Below are 6,271 nucleotides of genomic sequence, written 5' to 3' on the forward strand. Positions count from 1 at the left end.
CCGTAGTGCTGCATTAACATCATCTAGCAGACCTTCTGAGGGAACTTCACGTAATCTTGGTAACCGGCTACGGGGGATCCAGGTTTCAAGCTTGGCCATGATCCTATTTTTCAGGTCAGTTCCTCTCGCACTCAACTCTCCTATCGCACTTGGGGCTATGTACCCAATCTCGGGTGGGGGTGATGATATCTCCCCCCTGACCTGGCGTCCTGACTCCTCCTTGCCGTAGCATTTGTGTTGTACCTCGTCAATCTCTAGCTGTGAGAGCAGTCCCTTTTTTCGAATGTTGGAACACTGAGCTACTAGTTGTTTCGCCGTCATTGTGGATGTTGGGTATCGAAGAATCCATAGGTCCCTCATCCTATTCATGTAGCCCCTTCCGCCGGGGTTACTTGCATAGTAGCATTCCAACAACGCCCTGTTTTCGTCTCTTGCCCACCGATGCCTTCTTGTTCCAGTAGCCCACTTTTCGTCAGGGTGCCCTGGTTCCTCAACACCTGACGCGGACCTTGTTGATCCGGGCGACGTCCGAGCCGGCATGCCTTCATATTTATCTGTCTCGCTCATGTCTGCGGTAGGCTTGCTTAGCATAGGGGGTCTAGCCTTAGGACCCTTACTGGATACAGACGCCCCAGGCAGGAATCGAACTTGCGATCCTCTGTTCCAAAGGCGTGTAGTCTAACCACTACTACTGGAACAAGAAGGCATCGGTGGGCAAGAGACGAAAACAGGGCGTTGTTGGAATGCTACTACGCAAGTAACCCCGGCGGAAGGGGCTACATGAATAGGATGAGGGACCTATGGATTCTTCGATACCCAACATCCACAATGACGGCGAAACAACTAGTAGCTCAGTGTTCCAACATTCGAAGGGACTGCTCTCACAGCTAGAGATTGACGAGGTACAACACAAATGCTACGGCAAGGAGGAGTCAGGACGCCAGGTCAGGGGGGCGATATCATCACCCCCACCCGAGATTGGGTACATAGCCCCAAGTGCGATAGGAGAAGGATCGTTGAGTGCGAGAGGAACTGACCTGAAAAATAGGATCATGGCCAAGCTTGAAACCTGGATCCCCCGTAGCCGATTACCAAGATTACGTGAAGTACCCTCAGAAGGTCTGCTAGATGATGTTAATGCAGCACTACGGGCAATACCTACAACCACGATTACCGACACTAAAAAGCTGATCTACAATACGGCAGCAGTGATCAGTGAGATGCTTGGCTACAAGTTGAACAGCGACAAGGGGCAGTACCCACCCTCCATGGAGAAGGAGGCAAGAGGGCAAGATCAAAGTAGCATGGAGGGAGGTTAGCCAACTAACGGAGTTGCAGAAAGGTGCGACAAATAAGGTGCCTAAGAAATACAGCAAGCTGTCCATACCTGAGGCCTTGGAAACTGCCAAGCCGCTTGAGGAGGTACACCAGAGAGATAGAAGGCAGGAGAATAAACCAGCTGTTCTCCACAGAACCAGCAAAGGTGTACTCTCAGTGGCAAGGGAACAATAAGAGAACAGCACCACCAAGGCTGGAGACGGAGCAATACTGGAAGAGCATATGGGAGAAGGATGCAACCCATAACAGCAATGCTCAGTGGCTAGAGGATCTGAGGGCAGACCACAGCGACCTCCCTGAACAGTGGCAGATATCCACATGGAAGCTCCTGTCAGGCATCATATCGGCTAAGATGAACAGGCACATGGGTCAATACATGAGCGGGACACAGAAAGGAATTGGCAAGAATACCAGAGGCGCAAAACACCAGCTACTGGTAGACAGAACAATCAGCCGAGACTGCAAGACCAGACTGACCAACCTGTGCACTGCCTGGATTGATTACAAGAAGGCCTATGACTCAATGCCCCACAGCTGGATACTGGAATGCCTAGAATTGTACAAGATCAATGGGACCCTAAGAGCCTTCATCAGGAACTCAATGGGGATGTGGCGTACAACACTAGAGGCCAAGCCCATAGCACAAGTCACCATCAAGTGCGGGATCTACCAAGGAGATGCTCTGTCCCCACTGCTGTTCTGCATAGGCCTGAACCCCCTCAGTGAGATCATTAACAAGACTGGCTACGGATACCGACTACGGAACGGAGCAGTTGTCAGCCACCTCCTGTACATGGATGACATCAAGCTGTATGCCAAGAGTGAACGAGACATCGATTCACTGATCCACACTACCAGGCTATACAGCAATGACATCGGAATGTCGTTCGGACTGGAGAAGTGTAGTCGGATGGTAACAAAGAGAGGGAAGGTAGTCAGAACTGAGGGGATTGAACTACCAGAAGGCAACATTGCAGACATAGAGGACAGTTAGAAGTACCTGGGGATCCCGCAGGCGAATGGGAACCATGAAGAGGCCGCTAGAAAAGCTGCAACCACCAAGTACCTGCAGAGGGTCAGGCAAGTCCTGAGGAGTCAGCTGAATGGTAAGAACAAGATCCGGGCCATCAACACGTACGCCCTACCCGTGATCAGGTACCCTGCTGGGGTAATAGGCTGGCCAAAGGAGGAGATAGAAGCCACTGACATAAAGACAAGAAAGCTCCTGACCATGCATGGAGGGTTTCACCCCAAGTCCAGCACCCTGAGGCTGTACGCTAAGCGGAAGGAAGGGGGCCGGGGACTGGTGAGTGTCAGCACCACAGTCCAGGATGAGACAACGAACATCTCAGAATACATTGGGAAGATGGCCCCAACTGACCGAGTGCTCAGTGAATACCTCAGGCAGCAGAAACCCAGGAAAGAGGAGGGAGACGAGGAACCATCATGGAAGGACAGGCCCCTGCACGGTATGTACCACCGGCAGATAGAGGAGGTGGCTGATATCCAGAAATCCTACCAGTGGCTGGACAAAGCTGGACTGAAAGACAGCACAGAGGCACTAATCATGGCAGCACAAGAACAAGCTCTGAGCACAAGATCCATAGAGGCTGGGGTCTATCACACCAGGCAAGACCCCAGGTGCAGGCTGTGTAAAGATGCCCCAGAGACAATCCAGCACATAACAGCAGGGTGCAAGATGCTAGCAGGCAAGGCATACATGGAACGCCATAACCAAGTGGCCGGCATAGTGTACAGGAACATCTGTGCCGAGTATAACCTGGAAGTCCCGAGGTCAAAATGGGAGATGCCCCCAAGGGTGGTGGAGAATGACCGAGCTAAGATCCTGTGGGACTTCCAGATACAGACGGACAAAATGGTGGTGGCTAACCAACCACCATAGTGGTGGTAGACAAACAGAAGAAGACGGCCGTAGTGATAGATGTAGCGGTTCCGAATGACAGCAATATCAGGAAGAAGGAACACGAGAAGCTGGAGAAATACCAAGGGCTCAGAGAAGAGCTCGAGAGGATGTGGAGGGTGAAGGTAACGGTGGTCCCCGTGGTAATCGGAGCACTAGGTGCGGTGACTCCCAAGCTAGGCGAGTGGCTCCAGCAGATCCCGGGAACAACATCGGAGATCTCTGTCCAGAAGAGCGCAGTCCTGGGAACAGCTAAGATACTGCGCAGGACCCTCAAGCTCCCAGGCCTCTGGTAGAGGACCGGAGCTTGAAGGATAAACCGCCCGCAGGGGCGTGCTGGGTGTTTTTATATATATATATATATATATATATATATATATATATATATATATATATATATATATATATATATATATATATATATATATATATATATATATATATATATATATATACACGTGCCATTCAAATGTGGGTAGGTCTCTTTTATAGAATTTGTGAGAAAGTTTACTTTCTGATGCCAAAGTGTTTGCCTTTAGGCCTAAAACCACAGTAAAAGATATAACCAGATAAACTAGGGCACAGGTACAGGTTCCATTGCATAGATAGTTTTAAAGTGCATTTGAAAGTGTTGCTTTACCTCAGCTTTATTTGTTGTCTTTGTGGTTGACGTGTGTGGCAGACTTACAATGGCTTAGACACATCCAGGTTCTTCTCTCCACTATTTTCACTGCTCTTAATGACTTTAAGGAACACCCAGTCTCCTGGCTTCACCCTTTTCTGTTGAAGGTCCTGGTTCCTGCTGTGGAACAGAATTTGAGGAAATGGGATGTGCCAAAAGGTGGGTCTCTACAACAAGTGGTGTTTGAGCATTGGGCTTTGATCACACCCTTTTAAATGACTAGTCTCTCTTAGAAAAGTCTAGAAAAGTCAGATTCTAGGATTCTAGTAGCAGGCCTATCTTATTTTCCATGTGAGGTTTCCTTTTCGCGGTCCCAGGCCACTTGCTCCCAATTCTAGTTGCTCCTCTGGTTTATGATTCTCGTCACTCTTTCAGTTGCCTCTAGCTCCCGCTCTCTACATTCTGAAACAGCACTTCTAAACAATACTGGGGTGGAGCCCCAGACTCCCCTATGCACGGTCTCGGTCATGTTCCCGAGGTGAGCGGGGGAAATGTTGAGATCCAGCTTGAAGGACCAAGCTGTCAGAATAAAAATGAACAAAAATGAACAACAGTCAAGAACTGGGGCGTTAGTTCTTGGTAGGGACCAAAAGCATAATACACAAGAATATCTGAATATCTGTGGTAATTTGAGCAAATAGTTGATTATTAAAAATATTTGTTTTGGGAGGCATCTGTTTCAAAAGAGCAGTAACAATGTGCAGGTATAATATATATGCAACAGTGACAACATAGTGATGAAGAAATGCTGCCACAAAGTGGACACTTGCATGTACTGATATGTGAAATGCTTGTATAATGTAGTTTTAAGTAAAATATAATACAATTTTAAAATATTAATACTTTATCAGATGTGTTTTTAAAGGCATGCTTTTTTTAAGTTAATTTTGAAAAAAGTGCTTTGCCAGTATTAATCTAATCACTGCAAGAATTTAATTCTGCTAACATTAGTCATTTGGCAACAGAGAGCAAGTAAATCATCACTTCCCACTTCTCTCATTTTTCCAGCTGTTCGTTACTTAGTTAGAGAAACACCAGCTGAAAGCTTTTATGTGTTCATAAGCGTTTGGTTGGTATTAAGAGTTCATCTGATTGATTGGGCGGCATAACGGGCATTGGCCAAAAATAAAAAATAAAAAATGCTCGTACTCAAGCTCCCCCGACGTCAGCCAGCACACATTGGGAATGGCATACGCACCGATCGGTTTTCTATCGCCCATTTGCGGGGAGTAAGGGCGCCCTTCGTTTGCGAGGTGCGCCTGCTGCTTGCGGCGCAGGGAGGAGAGGGCGGGGCGGCGGGGGATTCACTGACCGGCTGGAGCAGCATCTAATAACCAACTCACAAAATAAAAACAAAACAACAAACACGAAAACACCAGACATTATAATACAGACTTATAATTTGCACTGATGTTTTTTCGAAATCCTATACGCGAAAAGTGAGCGCGAGAGCCCTCGGTGCGCCTGCTTGCTGCCGAAGTCAAAGTAAACTTTATTGTCATCTCCGCTACATACAATCCAGAGAGACGAGACGACGAGGCTCCAGTTACAGCAGTGCAAGTAAACAAACAATATATATAAGAAGAGTAAGAAAATAAATATACGCTTTAGGACTCGGGGTAAAGGGATCAATAACAATTTAAAATTTACAGTTTGATGATTTAAAGTCTCACACACAACCCGTCGAAAAGGCCGGCTGCTTCCAAATAGAGCACATTTCATTTATAATGTTGTAAATCCAAGACCATTATGTATTCATGATTTGAATCCTGGGTTGTGTGAAATCTCAGAAATGCACCCTAGACAAAGTGAATCTGTGAACTAAGGTGTAGGTCTGTTAGGTTATGTTGTGGTGATCCTCGGGTTGAGAGATGGGTGTTCATATTGGAGTGCAAAATGAAAATCAATGGAAGATGGACAAGAAAAGTTCAAAGCCATCAGGTGCTCTGTTTAGAAAAAAATAGAAAAGAGGAGAAGGAGAAACGAGCAAAAGATACAGGTAAGCAGATGTGTGATTGGATAATGGCAGCTCATGTATCCTGAAACAATCAGAATCAGAATACTTTATTAATCCCTAAGGAAATTATGTGGGTTACAGTCGATCCAAGAAGAAATGGTAAAACTAGCAACAGTAACAGACTAAACTCCAAACAATACAATATGCTACAGATTTTAGTATTAATTAGTCATTGTCAATTGTTGATTTGTCCTGTTCTCATTGGGGAGGGAGTGTTCGCCCAGGGCGCCAAACAGGCTAGGGTTCATAATGGGATTCATAGTCTTCATTGAGCTGGCATGTAATGCTTGAGGTAGAGCAATCTGAGTAGGAG

Source organism: Rhamphochromis sp. 'chilingali', assembly GCF_963969265.1.
Source record: "Rhamphochromis sp. 'chilingali' genome assembly, chromosome: 15".
NCBI lineage: Eukaryota > Metazoa > Chordata > Actinopteri > Cichliformes > Cichlidae > Rhamphochromis > Rhamphochromis sp. 'chilingali'.